Source organism: Mastomys coucha, unplaced genomic scaffold (genome assembly GCF_008632895.1).
Source record: "Mastomys coucha isolate ucsf_1 unplaced genomic scaffold, UCSF_Mcou_1 pScaffold16, whole genome shotgun sequence".
Lineage (NCBI taxonomy): Eukaryota > Metazoa > Chordata > Mammalia > Rodentia > Muridae > Mastomys > Mastomys coucha.
In genome coordinates, this window is record NW_022196898.1 from 28228472 (window position 1) to 28249378 (window position 20907).

General features: G+C 38.6%; 1 protein-coding gene across 6 annotated transcripts in view; it reads right to left on the reverse strand.

The window, feature by feature from the left end:
- Rapgef2 (Rap guanine nucleotide exchange factor 2) overlaps positions 1-20907 on the reverse strand; it is a 228872-nt gene that overhangs the window by 91565 nt on the left and 116400 nt on the right. The gene's annotated exons all lie outside the window — the stretch shown is intronic.

The following is a 20907-nucleotide window of genomic DNA, read 5'->3' on the forward strand; positions in this document are numbered from 1 at the left end:
ACAAACCAAACTTCTAGAGGTGGAGCTGAAATTAAATGAAGAAATGTTATTCTCCCATGGTCTTAATTTCACCTACGCAAACAGGTTTACCTGGGAGGATGCATTACAGCTCACGAGGAATAAAGACACTTCTTCCATCAGCTCTCACAACCAGCTACACTTTTGAATGGGCAGAAAGCAGTTATGGAAAACATGGCATCTCTTACAGTGGCCTTTGGCACTGTCAGGGCTTCCTACTGGGTCTCTGTCTATCTGAAGACTGCATCCATCCTGTTCTTTCTTCCCCTCCGTAACAAAAGGCAATTATTCTTTCCCATCGTGATGGGAGATTCTTCCCCCTGCCTCCCATCCACCTCCTTACACTTCTTACATTACTCATTACCTAATCGCCACAGATGTGAACATACTGCTCCCAACCAAAGATCTGTCAACTTTTAAACGTCCGTGTCTCTGCTACCTTAAACGCAAAATTAAACTAGATTCCTCCTTAGACACAGATTCCTATGTCTACATACAGACGTACTCTCTTCCCACACTTCACAACCAAATCTTGCAAGAATTCCTCATTTCAGGCTTTCCCTGTTTTTCCATCCTGTATGTCATGCAGATAAAAGGCCACTTGGATCTGGTACAGGGTCATACATGTTGGAGGCATGTTCAACTCCCATTCCTCCTGATATCCATCACACTGTTTCTAGTTTTTTCTTGAGCTAAGTTTCTCTTCTTCTCTGCTGCTATCATTTCCTTCCAGGAATTATTATTTGGCCTTTGAACCAAAAAAAAAAAAGCCAACAGTCTGGATTCATTGTGTACACTACACATTCAACCCAGTTGCCATATTCATTTCTAAGCTCTTTGAAACCAAGGCCTCATCATTTCACATCTATCTTCCATCTTCTATGTTCCTCAAATAGACTGAAATGTGCCATTTTACCAAAGCAAATCATCCTGACTTCCAAGATTTACCCACTTGGGGCTGGCGAGACAGCTCAGTACAATGCTTAATGCCAACTCTGACAACCTGAGTATAACTCCCAGACCCACATAGCAGGAGAGAAACAACTCCTCCTCACACCTCCATCTGTGAGCTATGGCACAAGATGCAAATACACAGGTGAGGACTTTGTGAAAAGATTTACATGCTCATACTACGCTCACATTCACTCGAGGTCTCTTGGGTTTCTCTTGCTCCCTGGATAGGCACGGAGGCCTTTGGAGATTATCATTTCCTCCACCTAAACTCTCCTTTTGCTTTTCACTCCACTTCAAAACACATATCGGTACAATGTTCTCTCGGGGTTATCAACAACCTAGCCCATCTTAACACAGTTGTGATTTTACAGTTTGTCACGATACTATTGAAGCAGTTCCATACTTCTTCCCACACACTCCAAGTCCATGGTGGCTGCTACCATGTCTGTCATGTATGACTATACTCAAGTACTATGCACAACACGCTCTCCGACAAGTGTGCTGAATGGATGCATCAGATTTTTATTGAGTGGGAACAAACACTGGCAAAACCATATTTTATCCTTCAGACCACATTCTGTCGAAATTTCAAATAGCGTTCTGAAACAGATATAATTCAAAAGCCAATGGCACCAAAAGTAAGTAATTCAACCAAAATCAACACAAAAATGCACAAATTGAGTGGCATCTACCACATCCAAAGGGATTCAGCCTTCAAAGGGAGTGTACAGCAGAGTCAATCTAGAAGGCAGTAGGCTAAGTGGAATAATCCAGTTATGAATGAACAAATGCTGTAAGCCACTCAGTTCTGGGTTTCTAAGCTAGCCAGATTTTAGGGACAGCCAGGATAGGTGTTTGCCAGATGTGTTCATGATGTGTGGGTGGGTGGGGTAGGGGTGATTAGTTATTGATTAGTCTGAGTTTGAAAGACGAAAATGTTCTGAAGGTGGATGTTGGCAATGCTAAATAGCAATGGGAATTACTGAGTTGTATACTTAATGGTAAGCTTAATTGTCACATACATTTATCATAATACAGAAGTGACTGACTCAAGGCCTAAACCATCAAACTCCATATCTGTCATCTAACCCATGTCCTAATACATCTATATGCCAACAATCCTTCAAATTTCAGTAGCCTCATATTGATGGTGTGTTGCCCTATGCAAGGTTTCCCACTTACTGCTGCCTCTCTCTGGAAATAGGTGTCACTTCTCTCAAGAAGGAACCTAACCTAATCAGGAAACCTGAGAGATGAAGTAAGCAAATCACACATCCTCAGGCATGGAAGCTTCTCTGTACTGAGGCTTGGCGTGACAGCTTCAGGGACTGGCTTTATGACCACAACATTCATACCTTAAGACTCAGTACTGACAACTTGGAAGTTTATCAGCCACACTATCTTACACATTGACACAATTATGTCAGGTATGAGTTATGAAATAAAATGAACCAAAGATTAGAAGAATCCTATAGTACAGGTTTATATATGCAAAGATAAACTATGTGGCCTAGAGGTGAGAAGCCCTAACCTGTGTTCTATTTACCCCATCTCTTAGCCATCTACACTTAGTAATTTTAAACATACAGAGAAAAACAAAACAAACCCCTTCTGCTGTGTGAAGAACTGAAAAATTTTAAATTCTAGTTACAATGTTAAAACAGTGGAATAGATAGTTCAAAAACCTCCCTAATGTAAAGGTGTCCCAGCTAAATAAAATTCTGTTGGACACCTTCATGTTTTTGCCTTCTAACATGTTTACTATTTCTATTACTAAGACATTGAGAGGAAGATAGTGTGTTCTTCTTATCAGTATTTATTACTCATACTTAGAACTTACTTGGTTCTTAGCCACGCCTCACAATAAGCATCCCAAACAGTTACGCCCAAAAGATACAAGAGAATGATACAATTATCTTCTGTTAGAAGGTGTCTGTTAAGACACAAAGTTAGAAGGCTACAAGGCTACAGAAGGCTAGTTTCAAATACCACCATACCTGAGTAGTTATGCATTGATTCATTCCCTCTTCTCCTTAAAGGGAACATTACAGAAGTGGGAAGGGAAGAAAGAAGTTATTCTTTGAAAACTGAAAAAAAAAAATCAGAAACCTTGCAAAACCTATTCCTAATATTTTATTGTTCCCCAAACAAGTGACATTTAAAAATACTATGGTCTGGAACAGAGGGGATGGTGCAGTGGGTAAGAGAACTTGCTATGAAAGCATGAGGACATGAGTTTGAATCCAGGCACAGCTCTGTTTGGAACCCCAGTTCTTAGGACCAGGTGATCCCAGGCAACCAGGTGGCCGCTTGGCCTTACTGAAAATGGGAAGTTTCAGCATCCATACTTTTAGAGGCATTTTAATCCAGCAACATGGCTGCTCTGGCAAGGGATCACATCCAAAGACCTTCTAGGTCTATATGATCCAGCTGGAATACAGACATACCTTTAATCCCTAATAATGAAGTTTGTAAAGTTAGTTTGTTGTAGGAAGCAGCCATGTTTAAAAGTATGACATCTAATTGAGGGGCAGACAAAGTGACGAATCAGAGAAGATTTGACAGAATTAGTCAGAGATAGGATATGCCCAACTCTTACAAGGACAGGAAGAGAGGCTACTTAAAAGGTTCAGAGAGAATTCAGTTTGGTTCGTTTTGGTTGTCATTCAGTTCAATGCATTGAGTTCAGTTGAGTTCCTGCAGTTCTGTTCAGTTCTAGTCAGTTTGGACACTCAGTGCACTCAGTGCAGTGCAGTTCATGGAATTCAGAGGCAGCAGTATTTCCAACCAGAACAATTCAGTCAGAAGCCAAGAGAAGCCAATTTGAATCTGTCAGTTTGGGGAGGGGTTTGAGCCAGAACAACTGGGTTGAACCAATCAGCTAGAGTTCAGAGAGAGTTAGAAAGGGTAAGTTAATTCAACAGTAAGTCTCAGAGGCTGAAATATCTAGGCCTAGAGAAGTGGGCTTGTCTGAAGTATTTATTTATAGCCTAGGTCAGTAGATGGAGGCTATAAGTTGAAACCTTCAAGGCCCAGGCTTGCAGAAGATTAGATTATAGAGAGCCTAGAAGCTTCCAGGCCTAGGTCTAGGTATAGTTAGATAGAAATGCTCTGAGTTCAGCCCAAGTCATGTATTCATAATGCTTGGGTGCAGCTCTCATCTCATCTCATCCCTTTTCTGAGAAAATAAAGCATCATTTACAAATACTTAAGAGCACTTACAGAGGATACAGATACAGTTCCCAGCATCAGAGGACTCGCAGCCACTTCTAACTCCAGTGCCAGGGGACCTCTTTTGATGCCACATACTCCTATACTCACACTGCACACATAAATTAATGCAGGCAGGCATACACATGAATCCTCAAACTCTCTTCCCTGCCCCCTCCAAAAAAAATCTTTCAAAGAGGAAAAGTTGATGTGGTGGTGGAGGGTAGTACTGGAGGCTGAACCTAGCCCTTTGCACATGCTATGCGCATACTCTACCACTGAGATACATCCCAGGCCTCTTTTTACTTTTATTTTAAGATATGGTTTCACATTTTACTATGTTTTTGTTTTATTTCTTGACCAGTCTTAATGATTTAAAAATAAAACATGTTACCCTAACAGATAAGTTTCTGTGAGCAACTTTTCTAAGTGTGCATATAAAATGATACATTAAAAAAAAAAAAGATATGGTTTCAAGTTCCCCAGGATATACTTGAAGTTACTCTGTAATTCAGGTAAACCTTGAATTTGTGATCCTCCTACCTTAGATTCCCAAGTAATTGAGATTATAGAGTTGAACCAACAGATCCCTCCTGATACGCCTTTTATATCTTAATCCTACATTTTCACATGATCTATTTCACCCTTGAATATACTTCAGACTAGTCCTTCACATATCCCACTGGAAGTGCTCACAGAGTTAATCTATACAACGGTGCTTCCAATTCATTATTAAAAATAATTTAATTATGATATAAAATACAAAAGAAGTAGGCACACTGTCTGACACCTAGAAAATGTCAACTACACATCTCAGTTGAATCTAAATTAAACGCAGATTTTTAAACTCTTGGAGGCTGTGTCAGAATTATCTAATAGAGTACACATCAAGATGGCCCAATACTCAGAGACACACTCTGAAGGAATCTTTACTTTAGGTGGTTTCAATAAATAAAACTTTCTGACAAGCAACGATTTATACTTTATGTGATTCATGACTGAGAGATTAATGCAGTAACCAATGTGTAATGACTATATTCCACATTCATACACAACACCGAAAAGAAAAAGGCTAAAAGATGACAAGGTGTGGGGCAGCAGAGAAACAGGAACAAAGCCGGTGAGTCACCAGAAATTCCGACACTGGACTTTTAGAAAGGCACTTATTTGAAAAGTGAGCAGGCTTTAATAGCAGACTGTATAGGGCTTACTTCACTTCCTTGAACCTATTTTAAGAAAAGGCCAGACCTTAACCTTGTAGTGTTCAAGGATTCAGAGGTGGAGTCCTTGAGCACTGACTGAAAATGACTTGGTGTCTCTTCTCAAGCAAAGCGCTCACACAGCACTTCCTGCTATAGTTCATAAAGCAACACTCCAAACACAGAGAACTATACCTTCACTGCTAATGTGCTATAATGTAGTCCTCTGTGACTAATACATTTGCATGAAGACAATGGACTGCTAGTGCTCCCTCATTTATTTATCAAAAACAGGAAATACTTCATTATGAACTATAGTATAGGTTAGCTGAGGTTCGAGACCATTGGAGGATTTTATTTCTAGAACTTGATACACAGTAGTTGTTGAATCAAAGCATAAAGACCTAAACGATTTCACTTACGTTTTAAAATTAAAGTGTGAAGTCACTCCAGCCTTTAACGTGAGGAAACAGACATAAATGGTTTGGTAGCTATAAACAGAACTCATTTATTCTTTAATATTATTAGGGGACTTATACTGTGATAGGTAAAGAGAGTAAAGAAACCCAAATTTCACACAGATGAACATACAGATGTGCACTTAGAGAAGGGAAGAGTTAGGGAGGCAGACAGGGTTCTCTAAAACTGATCTAGCCAAACAGTTTTGCATGTGTCAGGCATGATTCCTGGGAACCTACTGTAATTTCAGGTTATATCATCAGGTATATGGAAGACAGGATGTTCTGCTGTGCTCTGTGTTGCAGGGCTGTGTAACTAACAACAGCAACCCATTCTAGCTATCCTATCCCAGGAGACACTATGTAACTGTAAGAAGCTGAGTAGGTTTACAGAAGAGCATGCACTTACAGAAGGCTCTACACAGCAGCTGTATTAAAACAGAGTATGATTATCAACCGGAGCTAGCTTTGAGTTAAGGATAGGGCATGTGTCTGCTTCTCTCAGCTCTAGGACCCTATCTTGTGCAGACCCATGAAGGCCCTGTACATGTTGCCTTAGTCTCTGTAAACTCATATGTGCCTCCGTTGTGTGTGTTTAGGCCTTGTTTCCTATGTGTCTTTCAATCCCTCTGGCCACATGCCCAGCATTAGAGGCCAACGCAAAATGAATTCAGTGGCATCTCTGGAGGTTCTTTGTCTCAAAATATTGTGCCAGGGTATTTTTTATTTTAACCTTATAGGTCCTCTGTGTATCTATTATGGTTTCTGGTTTTGTGTTTTTAGGGGATTCCTGTGTCTTCATCTACGTAGTTTCTCCTGCTTTTTCTTTGACTCATTTTCTTCTACTCCTTTGTCTTATCCTGACTTCTTTGATTTTGTTTTATCTTATCTTACTTTATTATTATTCCTTTGATGTCTATTTGTTTTCTAATGAGAGACAGAAAGGGTGTGGTTCCAGATTTCTTGGGAGGTGGGGAGGAACTGGGAGGAGTTGGGAAAGGAGAAACCACAATCAGAGTATATTGTATTTTTTAAAAAAAAATCTATTTTCAATAAAAGAAAAACAGAAATAAAAAAAATCCTCATATTGAAATTTTAAATAAACCTTTATTTAAAGTAATAGAAAAAGAGAAAAAATCGTTCATTGAAAAGATCTATAATTTAAGCTAAGATTATGTGAGGGCAGGTTTCAGCTAAACATTAGGAAGGTTTTCTTTTGGATTTTTTTTTTTTAAAGATTTTGTTTTATTATGTCCAGCAGGCTGCTACTGAAATCATATGTTCAAATAAGTGATGCTCCTGCCTCAGCATGAGTTTACTATTTAGCCTTTCCTATAAACAACAGTAACTGTTATGATTTCCCAAGTTCTCACTCTGTAGCACACAGGAAGGTACAAGTCTGACACATAACCTAAAGGAGTGTCTCTCAGATATCAGAGCTCATAGTAAGTAGAAATCTTAAGAGTACAAATGACGGTGATAATATAGAAAGGTAGTATAAGAACTATACTACTTAAATGATTCAGCTGGGAGAGTCTTGAAATCCTTGCCACGTTAAGTAACATGGATGCTACTGGATACTAGGTAGTACCAAATGTGGAGGAAAGAGCAACAGGAGACAGACCATGTTGATGCAAATAAGTTGTTTATTTTTCTAAACAGCATTGAGACTGAAGCTAGGGCCTTTCACATACCATACAACAGCAATACACCCAGCTCTCTCACTTGTTTTCATTTGGAAACATCCTCACTAAATTGCCCAGGCTGGCCTTGAACTCACACAGTCCATGAGCTTGTCATCCTCCTGGCTCAAATGCCTGATTAGTTGGAATCATAGGCCTGCACCACCTGCCCTGGTTTTTGAAGGTTTTTAGCTCCCTATATTATTTGTCCCCTTTCAATATTCTTAGATTGCCTAAATACAGCTAATATTTACTTATGGAGAAGCAAACAATTTTATGAGAGATATTTTCCATCTCCACAAACAATAACTAATTTTAAACAACTATACATTATTTGAGAATTAAGGTATATACAAGAGTGGGAGCATAATTCAGTTGCCAAAGTATTTGCCTTGCAAGCATGAGGAACTTAGTTTGATTCCAAGAACCCACATTTAAGAAGTTAGGCTTAGTGGCACACACTTATAATCCTTGGTGTTGAGAAAGTGGAGGCAGGTGTATGCCTCAAGCTTTCTGCCAAAAAGACCAACACTGCCTCAGAAATGATGGATGGATGGATGGACAGACGGATGGATAACAGGTGCCTGATGAGTGGAACCGATGGTTCTCTTGACTCCTACACACTCTCACTCTCTCTCTCTCTCTCTCTCTCTCTCTCTCTCTCTCTTTCTCTCTCTCTCTCTCTCTCTCTCTCTCACACACACACACACACACACACACACACACACACACAGGCACACAGGCACACACGCACGCACAAGCAGTTACACACATAACACATCAACATTCATCCAGAAACACACTCCCACAATAAGAATATGTGTATGAAAGGACTGTCATCAAGAATTTGACTTGCCCTATGGCAACATTAGTGACTACATTGAAGATATGCTAATTTAAGCCATCCCACTGTTATAAAATGGTACTCCATACTAGGAAGAACCCACTCCTGCACAGGAATGGATTAGAAAGGCTAACAGTGAGAGGACAGGGTGCTTTATGAATGCTCCAAAGAGGGAGAAAAAAATTGTAACAAAAAAAAAACCTTGAAAGAGCCAAAGCCTATCATTGCACAAAAGTAACTGTTTCTGCAGATTGGACAATCAATGATAGAGTCTATTTCTTTAAAAGATATTTAAATGGTAGACTTCTTAACTAGTGGAATAATTTGCTATTTATCTCAAATCAAACCTTAAGATTAAATGGTATAAGAAATAGTGCATGTAAAATGTATTTGTAAAATAAATAATCTATGGGCTGGAAAAGAAAAGACTCATGTCTGACTCGATGACGAATCATGTTCTCTATGCAAAGAAGCATGGACACTGGGCATGTCCCTTCATCTCACTGGACTCTGGGAGCTGATCTCCCAGACAGGGCAGTATTACCTAGGAGGGGAAACAGAGAGTTTAGCTGACAATCATCTACCAGATTGGTACATCATAAACATTCAGGAAGAGTCACTTTATTCCTTCCACACTATTCTCAGTGTTTTATGCACTGAAGGTTTGTCCAAGTCAGCAGTTAATGTCATACAGATGGCTGGAAACAATAACCTCGTACTGATTTCCTCCTACAAAAGGTAAACTGATAATATCTCTACCAATACCACTCCTAAAACTATTAACGAATGTCAATTCTGCAGGTCTGATCCAACTATATCACTGTAGAACCCATGATATGTCATGCTGTAAAAAGGACACTGCTTTCAAAGACTTTACTGACTTAAAATGTTTTACTTCTTCATATTACTATTCGAACTCAAGGGTTTCATGGATACCAGCAGATACTCTAACCCTGAGCTACCCCACTGGCCTGGAAATCTAATATTAATCAACAATTCTTTTTATTTCTAAGCAACTTAATATTTAGAAATAAGAATCCCAATACTTTTCAAAATGATTTTCAAAATGATTCAATGGCTTCTGTTTTAAGAGCCAATGATGACAATTTTATATTTTTTTATAATTATCAGTCAGTTTTATATATCAGTAAATTCTCAATTCACAAGATGCCCACACCATAATTTTAGAGCCAACTAGCAATGATACAAGCTGCCCACCTAAGATAAGACAAATTGTTCTGTAATTATCCATCCCTTATAAGATATTCATAGCTACCTGTGGCTATTTAAGGCCACGCAAATCTGGGTCATCTTTCTCTTCCTCTATCTTCCTTCCTTCTCCCTCTGTCCTCTCTCCCTTCTCTAAAAATCTCCACCCGCCTTCCTTTTCCACTGCCCAATCACAGGCTTCTTGTTGTATTAATATTTAAATTAATTGGGGGAAATTCTGCTACATATTAAGTTTCATATTATATCTCAAATATCCCTTAATTGTAGTGGTCTCTCCCTATATTTCCTTCCATTGCCCTCTCTCCTTTTTTTTTTAATTAGATATTTTCTTTATTTATATTTCAAAAGTTTTTCCCTTTCCTGGTTTCCCCTCCAGAAAAAAAAACCCTATTCCCTCCCCCATCCCCGTGCTCACCAATCCACCCTCTCCTGCTTCCTAGCCCTGGCACTCCCCTACACTGGGTCATCGAGCCTTCACAGGACCAAGGGTCTCTCCTCCCATGGAAGCACTAATGGGCAGACTTTATCACCAGAAACAGTTGCTCGGGACCTTCTGTCTTAATACTAACGAAAAATACTAAAGTAATTTAAAATAGAGAGTATCTCTAAATACAAACTTTTATGTGCTATAGAACATCTAATGCTTTTTTGAAAAATAAATCACCCTACCAATATGACCACATGTTTAAGACGACGTTCAGTGTGCCCTCACATACATAAACAAACAAATCCCAAATCACACACCTAACCTCCTCCTCTCCTAAATATTATAGCAGAGCATTTTAACTGCATATAATTATTCATAAATAGAGTTAGCTATACTCTGAAATGAAACTATCCTCTACTATAATGCTGGTATTTTAAGATAAACTGGTTGGTTTTAACAGGGAGGGTTTGATGGTTTGTTTTGGTTTTTGGAGGAAAGTAAAGGTTGAAACAAGCAGAGCTAATAGCACACTACCACTGAACTCTCTGTGGTAGAACAAAGTGTCTTCGGAATATATGTGGATGAGCAGAATAGCAAGATCCTGGGGTGGGTCAAGTCCTATACTCTTGCGGAACCGCCACACTGATTTCCCTGGTGGCTATAAAGTTTGCACTCCCATCAGCAATATATGAGCGTTTCCCTTACTCTAGATCCTTTCCCAGCATGAGCTGTTGCTTCTTTTATTGACCCTGGCCATTTTGACCAGTATAGGATGAAATTTCAAAGTAACTTTGATTTGCATTTCTATGATGGCTAAGGATGGTGAGCACTTTAAGTGCATCTCAGCCACCTGAGTGTCCTGTTTTGGATTTACGCCCCATTTTTAAGTTGGATGGGTTGGTTGGTTGGTGGTTGTTGTTGTTGTTGATGAAAGATTTATTTTATTTATTTTATGTATATGAGTACACTGTAGCTGTACAGATGGCCATGAGCTATCATGTGTGTGGCTGCTGGGAACTGAACTCAGGACCTCTGCCGGCCCCGCTCGCTCTGCCCTGCTCACTCCAGAGTAATTCACTGTAGCTATCTTCAGACACACCAGAAGAGGGCGTCAGATCTCATTATAGGTGGTTATGAGCCACCATGTGGTTGCTAAGATCCAAATTCAGGACCTTTGAAAGAGCAGTCAGTGCTCTTACCCGCTGAGTCATCTCGCCGGCCCAATATCTAGTTTTTAAAGTTCTTTGTATATTTTGGATATTAGCCTTCTATCAGATATGTAACTGATAAAAAATCTACCCATTCTCTAGGTTGCTGCTTTGTTCGAATGGTGATGTCCTTTGCCTTAAAGAAGCTTTTTATTTTCTCAAGGTCCTAATTATTTTTTATTAGATTTTTAAAATTTACATTGCAAATTTTATCCCCTCTGAAAATCCCCTTATCCTATCCCCACTCTCCCTGCTCACTAACCCACCTGCTCCCGCTTCCCTGTCCTGGCATTCCCCTACACTGGGGCATCAAGCCTTCATGAGACCAAGGGCCTCTCTTCTCACTGATGTCCCACAAGGCCATCCTCTGCTACATATGTGGCTGGAGCCACGGGTCCCTCCATGTGTACTCTTTGGTTGGTGGTTTAGACCCTAGGAGCTCTGGGGTTACTGGTTAGTTCATATTGTTCCTCCTATGGGGCTGCAAACCCCTTCAACTCCTTGGGTTCTTTCTCTAGGTTCTTCATTGGGGACCCTGTGCTCAGTCCAATGGATGGCTGTGAGCATCCACTTCTGTATTTGTCAGGCACTGGCAGAGCCTCTCAGGAGACAGCTATATCAGGCTCCTGTCAGTAACCACTTGTTGGTATCCACAATAGTGTCTGGGTTTGGTAACTGTATATAGGATGGATCCCTAGGTATGACAGTCACTGGATGGCCTTTCCTTCCGGTTTCTGCCCCAAACTTTGTCTCTGTATTTCCTACCATGGGTATTTTGATCCCCCTTCTAAGAAACACCGAATTATCCACACTGTGGTCTTCCTTCTTTTTGAGCTTTATGTGGTCTGTGAATTGTATCTTGGGTATTCTGAACTTCTGAGCTAATATCCACTTATCAGGGAGTGGAGGTCCTAATTATTAATTGCTGATTTTAGTGCCTGTGCTACTAGTGTTCAGTTTAGGAAGTCTTCTCCTGTGCCAATACATTCAAGGATATTCCCACTTTCTCTTTCATCAGGTTCAGTGTATGTTTTATGTTGAGGTCTCTGATCCATTTGGAGTTGGGTTTTGTGTAGGGTGATAAGTGTGAAATTATTTTGATTCTTCTACATAAAGCTAATCCAGTTTGACTAGCACCATTTGTTGAAGATGCTCTCCTTTTTCCCAGTGAATATTTCTGTCTTCTCTCCCAAAACTCAAGTATGTGGATTTATGTCTGGGTCTTCAATTCAACTCAGTTGATCAACTTGTCAGTTTTTGTATCAACACCACATTTGTTTTTATTACTATAGCTCTGTAAAACAACTTGAAATCTGGATAATGATAACTCTCCCACAGTTTATTATTCATGGGTGTTTTAGCTCTTCTGCAGTATGTATGCATGTATATGTGTGTGTTTTCAAATGAAGCTAGAAGTCCTTTCAAGATCTGTGAAAAATTAAATTGGAATTTTGGTAGGGATTGCACTGAATCTGTAAACTGCTACTATAAGGATAGTTATTTTTACCATATTAACCCTACCAATCTATGAGCATGGGAGGAGATATTTCCATCTTTTTGACATCTTAAATTTCTTTCTTCGTTTTTATCATACAAATCTTTGACTTGCTTGGTAAGAGATACCTCAAGATATTTTATATTATTTAAAGGCTATTGTAAAGGGTATGATTTCTCTGTTTTCTTTCTCAGACCATTTATTCTTTGTACACAGGAGGGCTATTGAGTTCTGTGGGTTGATTTATACCCAGCTACTTTGCTGGTAGTGCTTATCAGGTGTAGGAGTTCTCCAGTGGAATTTTTAGGGTCACTTATGTATATCATATCATCTAAAAATAAAGATACTTTGATCTTCCTGTCTAATCTGTATCCCCTTGATTTCTTACAGTTGTCTTATTAGCCTAGTTAAGACTTCGAGTACATTACTGAATAGCATTGGAGGGAGTGGACAGCCTTGGATTGTTCCTTATTTCAGCAGAATTGTTTTGAGTTTCTCTCTATTTAACTTGACATTGGCTATGGGCTTGCTGTAAACTGCCTTACTATGTTGAGGTATATCCCTTGAATCCTTAATTCTCAAGGACTTTAATCACAGAAGTGTTGGACTTGGGCAAAGGCCTTTCATGTATCTAATGAAATGATCATATAGTTTTTGTCATTCAGTATGTTTATATGGTGGATTACATTTATCAGTTTATTTATGTCTAACCATCCCTGCATCTCTGGGTTGGTCTACTTCGTTATTGTAGATTATCTTTGTGACATGTTTTTGAATTTAGTTTCCAAGTATTTTGCTGAGTATTTTTGTATCTATGTTCATAAGGGAAATGGGTCTGTAATTTTCTTTCTTGGTTGGGTGTTTATGTAGTTTGGGTATCAGAGTATCTGTAGTCTCATAAAATGAATTTGGCAGTATTCCTTCTGTTTCTATTTTGTGGAATAATTTGAGAAATATTGGCATTAACTCTTCCTTCATTGGGCCTTGGGCTTTTTCTTTTTTGGTTTGGAAATGTTTAGTAGCTGCTTCTAGTCCACTAGGGGTTATAGTTTAAACTGCTTATCTAATCTTGACTTAACTTTTTTAAGTATTATACTTCAAGAAAACAATCCATTTCTTTTAGATTTCCAATTTGGAAAAGTACAGTTATATCCTTATGATTCTCTGGATCTCCTCAGTATCTACTCTTTTTCCACTTTTATGTCTAATTTTGTTAATTTGGATATTCTTCCTCAACCTTTTACTTAATTTCGATAAGGGTTTGTCAATCTTAATGATTTTCTCATAGAAACAAGTCTTTGTTTAATTGATTCTTTGTATTGATTTTTATTGTTGTCTGTTTCTATTTTAGTCATTTCAGCCCTAATTTTCATTATTTTTTGTTGTTCTACTCCTTTTGGATATGATTTCTTCTTTTTGTTCTAGAGCTCTCAGGTGCACTGTTAAGTTACTAGTAAGATTACTACAATTTTTTAATGTAGGCACTTAATGCCATGAACTTGCCTCATAGAACTGTCTTCATTGCGTTCCATAAGCTTTGGTATGTTGTATATTCATTTTCATTCAATTTTTTCAATTCTTCAATTTCTTTCAAATTCATTCAATTTCTTTCTTAATATCTGTCTACGCCCATATTTCACTCAGTTCGGTTTCCATGAGTTTGTAAGCTTTCTATTGTTATCTATCATTAATCCGTGGTGCTCTGACAGGATGCAGAATGCTATTTCAATTTTCTTATATTTGTTGATATATGCTTTGAGTCTGAGTATATGGTCAGTTTTTGGAAAGTTCCATGAGCTGCTGAAAAAGAGTATATTCTTTTGTGTTTGGGTGTAATGTATCTACTTAGGTCCACTTGACTTAAGACATCATTTAACTCCAGCATTTTTCTATTTAGATTTTGTCTGGATGACCTGTCTGCTGGTGACAATGGGATACTGAAGTCTCCCACTATCAGTGTGTGAGGAACAATATGTAATTTTAGCTATCATAGTGTTTCTTTTTTGAACTTGGGTGCCTCTGTGTAAGAACTGGAATGTCCTCTAGGTGAATTTTTCCTTTGATGAGTATGTATTGTCATTCCCAATCTCATCTAAATCACTTTGGTCTGAACTCTATTTTGTCAGATGTAGAAATAGCTACACCAGCTTACTTCTTAGGTCCATTTGCTTGGAATGTCTTTCCATCCTTTTTCTAAGGTGATACCTATCCTTGATATTAAGTTAAGTTTCTTGAATGAAGCCACAAGATGGATTTTCTTGTTTTCAAATGAATTTTCCTGTTTTCAAATCCATTCTGGTAGTCTCTATCTTTTTTATTAGGGAACTGAGACAACTGATGTTGAGAGATACCAAGAGTGTCTGTTGACTCCTGTTATTTTGCTGCTATAGGCTATATGTCTGTAGAGCGTCTGTTCAGACCTTTGAGAGTCTCTATTAAGAAGTCAGTTTTTACTCTAATAGGTGGCTTATATATGTTACTTGGTCTTTTCCCCTTGCAGCTTTTAATATTCTTTCTTTGTTCTATAGGTTTAGTGCCTCCACTATAATGTGCCTGTGGGATTTTTCTTTTCTGGTCCAGTCTACTTGGTGTTCTGTATGCTTCTTATACTTTCATAGGAATCTCCTTCTTTATGTTAGGGAAATTTTCTTCTGTGACTTTTTTTAATAAATATTTTCTGCCCCTTTGCCTTGCTTTCTTCTCCTTTCTCGATTCCTATTATCCTTAGATCAAGTGTCCCAGACTTCCTGGATGTTTTATAGCAGGATTTTTTTCCTATTTAACATCTGACTTATCCATTTCTTCTGTCTTTTGTTCAATGCCTGAGATTCTCTTTTCCATCTCTTGCATTCTATTGGTGAGGCCTGGCCTGGCCTCTGAGGTTCCTGTTCCAATTCCCTAATTTTCATTTCCAGATTTCCCTCAGCTTGGGTTTTCTTTGTTGATTGTATTTTCAACTTTCAGAACTTGAACTGTTTTATTCATTTCTTTCTACTGTTTATGTTTTCATAGATATAAGGGATTTTATTCATTTCCTCTCTAAGGACTGCTATCATATTCATAAAGGCTATTTTAAGGTCTTTTTCTTATGTTTCAGCTATGTCGCAATACTCAGAGCCTGCTGGGGTAGGGTTGCTAGGTTCTAGTGGAGACATATCATCCCGGCTGTTACTGACTGTATTTTTATGCCGGCATCTAGACATCTGGGACTGGTGCTGGTTCTAGTTTTGGCTTGGTTGGGTGGGTATTTGGTTCTTTGGTTTCTGTTGTCCTCTCTGTTTCTTAGCAGAGTGTGGTGGCTGTGTTGCCTGGTAGGAAATCCTTCCTGCCTCCTAATAGGTGTGGCCACTGGAGGTTCCAGGCAATATGTGTTCTGGGTCTCAGGAGCTGACACTTAAGAATGGGGTTGGGCTGTTGGGGTGGGGCTAAGAGGGTACACATCAGGGAAGAAAGCAGGATGTTTCCACCACAATCTGCTTAGTAAGTTCCCTGGAAATGGGGCACAGAATGAGGAGAGGTCAAGGCAGAAGGTCTGCCACACAGCTGAGGATGAGTCTGGCAGATTGAACTTTGAAGGGATGGAGGGAGAAGTGAAGATCTGCAGTTAGCCTACTCGTTCTCCCAGTGAGAGTGGACTTTGGGTTCTGAATGAGTGACTGCTGGGATGGGGGCTAGGATGAAGCAATGAGAGGGAGATGGGGACAGTGCGGGAAGGGAGTGCAGCCCCTTAGAGCGCTTGGCTGCTGCGCTAAGCATGGATTTGGAGTGAGGGAGAGGTGAGGACCTGCAGTGGACCTTCCAGTGAGTTGCCAGGAAGTTTTTAAAAATTACATTACTGTAGCATTCTGTAATCACCTTCCTGTGTTAGATCACACTTTCTTCATGTACCTTACATTCTTCAAACTGAAGAATGTATTACAATGCGCTCCACACAGATGAAGATATGAGAATAACACACATTAGTAATGTATTACTTTTCTCATTTTTGTTTGTTTTATAAAGTAGTTATATGTCTTTTGAAATAACACTTAAAATTTATTTTATTTTATTTTATTTGTATATGTATTTTGACTGCCAGTATGTACATGCACTGAATGTATGTAGTGCCAACATTGGTCAAGAAGCCATTTGATCCCCTGGGATGGATAGCTGGGAATCGAACCTGGGTACTCTTAGCTGTTGAGGCATGTCTCCAGCCCCCTTACCACCATTTTTAACTGATGAGTGAATATAGGCTCTAATTTTTCTTTTTTTTCTTTTTTTTTTTTCCCAAACAGGATTTCTTTATATAACCTTGGCTGTACTGGAAATCATTGTGTAGACCAGACTGAGAGCTTTTGACCTAATGTTATAAGAATCTAAAATGAAAACAATTTAAGAAGGTCTACAGTCAGACAATAACCAGCCTCTTAGCTCCATAAAACAACCCAGTTACCAGCTGCTATTGATCTCTGTGTTATAATGTGATGGACTCAGAAGAACCCTCTGACTGACAATTAATCCCACTGAAAAGCTAGGGCTCTTCTGTTCTAATCAAAGGTGGTACATGCTAAGTGTCAGGTCAAAGTTCACTGCAAAGAAAAACAAACTGAAGCTCCCAAGTGCTCCTCAGTTTAGTAAAGCCAATGTCAAGAACAAGAAGGTCGAGGCTACTCTGCCCGTCCCACTCAGCCGAGGACTATTTATTGCATAAAGTAACAAATGGCAAATCACCCTTTCTGTAAAACCTTCCCTTGGTATTCCCCAAAGTTCTGATGATTTCCAGAACTTCTGTGAAGGTCTAGTTTCAAACTTCTTATGGTAAGTACGAACAAATATGGTTAGTGGAAGGGAAATGTTGCCTTTGGAGCTCTGCCTACCCTTCAACACTCAAACACCTCTAGACTGATGTGACACTAACTTGTTGACCACCGCTGTCCTGTTTCCTTCTACGCCCTCCGATCTTCAGCATCTGAGTCACCCCTCCTTATTCAAATCAGCAATTCTCATTTCAGGGCCACTGGACCACTTGTAGTTTAGACCACATCACACCCACTGTCCTCCAGCTGAGCACATACAATCCATACAGAATTACTTTAACATAAATGGCTGCCCACCCCCTTAACATTCAAATCATTCTCCCCCCAAATCCCTATATTTTTAGTCTATGAGAAACATTATAATCAGAAAATATATTAAAAAATGGGTAAGTTCGTAACAGTTCAAAAATCCACTACTGACTTACTTAACATTACCAAGATGTCTGCTTAAAAACCATTAAGATGGCAAACGTAATGTTACATGCTGTTTGTGTTTGTTTTAAAAGACCATTGGAAAAAAACTTCAAACAGACAATTGCATTATATAAAACATACCTCAATAAAGTTATTATGAAAATAATGTATGGAAGCTTGCTCCTAATCAGTTAAAAATACATAGATATAACTGACAGTCACTAAATCTTTCAAGAATAAGGAGAAATTTTTATATACAGAAATACATACTTATATACATATTCATTACACTGGTATGCAGATCACTTAATGTTTTAAAAGCATGCTTATATAAATAACTAAACCATTTCCTTTCACAAACGCCTTAAAATCTAGCATGTACACATTCTATTAAATGCTAGCACGTCACCCAGAGGGTAACAATATCATCTGACTATCACTGCTGTTTTAACACTGGGTTCCAACCTCAGAACATTTCTAATTACTCATTAGTATGCACAGTTAAAACAGAATGTTTGTAATGGATAACCATTATAACAAGACCTATTCAGCACTGATTGAAGATAAAAAAAAGTTGGTATGTCCAAAGAGCAGAGCTTGTAAAACCTCATGCTAGAAACAGGGTGGGGTGGAGGGGCACATGAGGAAAGCTGAAGCTGCCAGAGATAAAAGGGATCTGTGCTGTCGCAACACAATGCGAAATTTCAGTTAACTATATTTAAAGCACATAGAGGCAGAGAGAGAGAGAGAGAGAGAGAGAGAGAGAGAGAGAGAGAGAAGGAGAGAGAGAGAGAAGGAGAGAGAGAGAAAGAAAGAGAGAGAGGGAGGGAGGGAGGGAGAGAGAGAGAGGGAGGGAGGGAGAGAGAGAGAACGCGCAGAACACACTACCAATGGTCACAGTCAGAGGCAGGACAAAGTGGCACTGATCTTTTTGACAAACAAAATTGCTTGAAATATTGCATGACTTGCTACACAGCACTGTTATTACTTTCAACTGAAAGATAGGTCCAATTATGACATCAATACAAGCTCTCTTTCAGATTGGAATGAAAGAACAGTAAATCCCAGTGGACACCGGAGTTCTCTAGCAGAGATGATGTAATATACAAAAATAGATATCCTCCGGCAGAAGCTGAAACTTGGGTAAACAGCACACTGCATGTTATTCTCAACTGCCTTGCATGAATTTGCAATGCGTGCTGTTAATAGCTTGAGAGAAATCATTTTACGCTTTAAATTGTCTCGTGATTTACATTTCAATGTCTACCTATGCTCTATAGTTTAATTTCTTAATCCATACTAATGAAATTAACGTAAGACCTGATTATAACAGCAAAAAGAGAAAAGGTCCCTCCCTAAAGCATGGAGAGCCACGGAGACACTGCAGTTTGCCAAAACCTGAGGCAGGCACAAGGTTGAGTAGCATTTTCTCCACCTATTGTTTGGAGACCTTGCTGGCAGAACCTTCCTGAAGGATTTACAATACAGCATGATCTGGGTGAAGAGGAGCCAGTTAACCTGCAGACAAGGAGCATGCGAAGGATACTTTCTACATTCTTAAAAAATGCTAGTGAAATCCAAAGCATCCACAAGCATGAAATTCACAGCATCTATCTAGCAACCTTGACAGGGTGTGGCTGTCACTAACCTTCTCCCCACGCCCTTTTTGTCATTCTTCAGTACCAGCTCAGCTTTCACGTTTTTTACTGAGCTTTCCTGCACTAAAAAAATAATCTGCTTCAGCCTGGGGATGTGGTTAGTTTGTGGGGTGTTTGCTGAGCACGAGTGATACCCTGATTGTGAGCTCTAGTGCAGCAGAAAGTGGGCATGGCAGTGCATTCCAAGAATCCGAGGGTTTGGGAACTGAAGGCAGGGGGATCAGAAGTTGAAGATGATCTACACTGGCAGTTACAAATCACTCTAGGAGAGAAACTCTTGACTAAACAAAACCCCAAACAAACAAAACATAAAGCTTTGTGTCTTTTTTCAAACTAATCTACCTCACACTATCCAACAAATATTTGTCAAATGAACAAGTCTATAGAATAAGATACTGGCTTTTTCCTGAATGACAAAGGAAATAAAATACATCAGTTTTCTGTATCTATCCTACTGTAATTTACAAAAAGACAGTTATAACACCAGTGAAAATAAATGCTTTTGCCTCAATTTAGCAAACAAATGCTGGGTGGATATATACAGGGATAAATGCTTTAAAAGTGGTTATAACACTAGCCCTATACTTACATATAACTTTATTTGTGTTAAAATACATCTTTAAATATATAAATAAATTATAGTTAGGAGAGACAAGAACTAAGACAAATTCTGAAGCTCTTAATATATTCTAGGAAATTTATCAAAAATAAAAGTCACTGATTCTGACATAAAACACAATTTCTTACAGTTAAATAGCAGATACTACATCAAACTAAGGAGGCATTGAAAAATTAATAAGTGAGAAAGCAAACCATGAAATGGGTGAAAAAACTTAAGATTTCTGATTTAAGAATAGCTCAATCAAAAAACTCATGTCAAAATGTACATAAAATAAACACTGTAAACTTTTTATTTCAATAAGTAATAACTTTTAAAAGCAAACCAAAAAATCTTTAACAAGATACAACTTAAATCTATTCCTTAAAAAAATACTGTAAAATGATGTTTGCTTAAGATTAGTGCCATACTTCTCCTATTTAAACAGTACACAATGAAAAATGCACATGGTGAAAAATCACAAAGTAGTCACCAACATGTTTAATTGTTATGTTTTATGTATAAATTAAAAATTAAGTTTAACTCTTAAAACATGGAAAAAAATTTTAAATCTCATTTAGAAATGTGGAAGATACATGCTAAAAACAGTAATATCTTATATGGCCATTAAAAGAAGTAAGATTTACCCTGAGATTCTACCTCACACCAGTCAGAATGGCTAGGATAAAAAAACTCAGGTGACAGCAGATGCT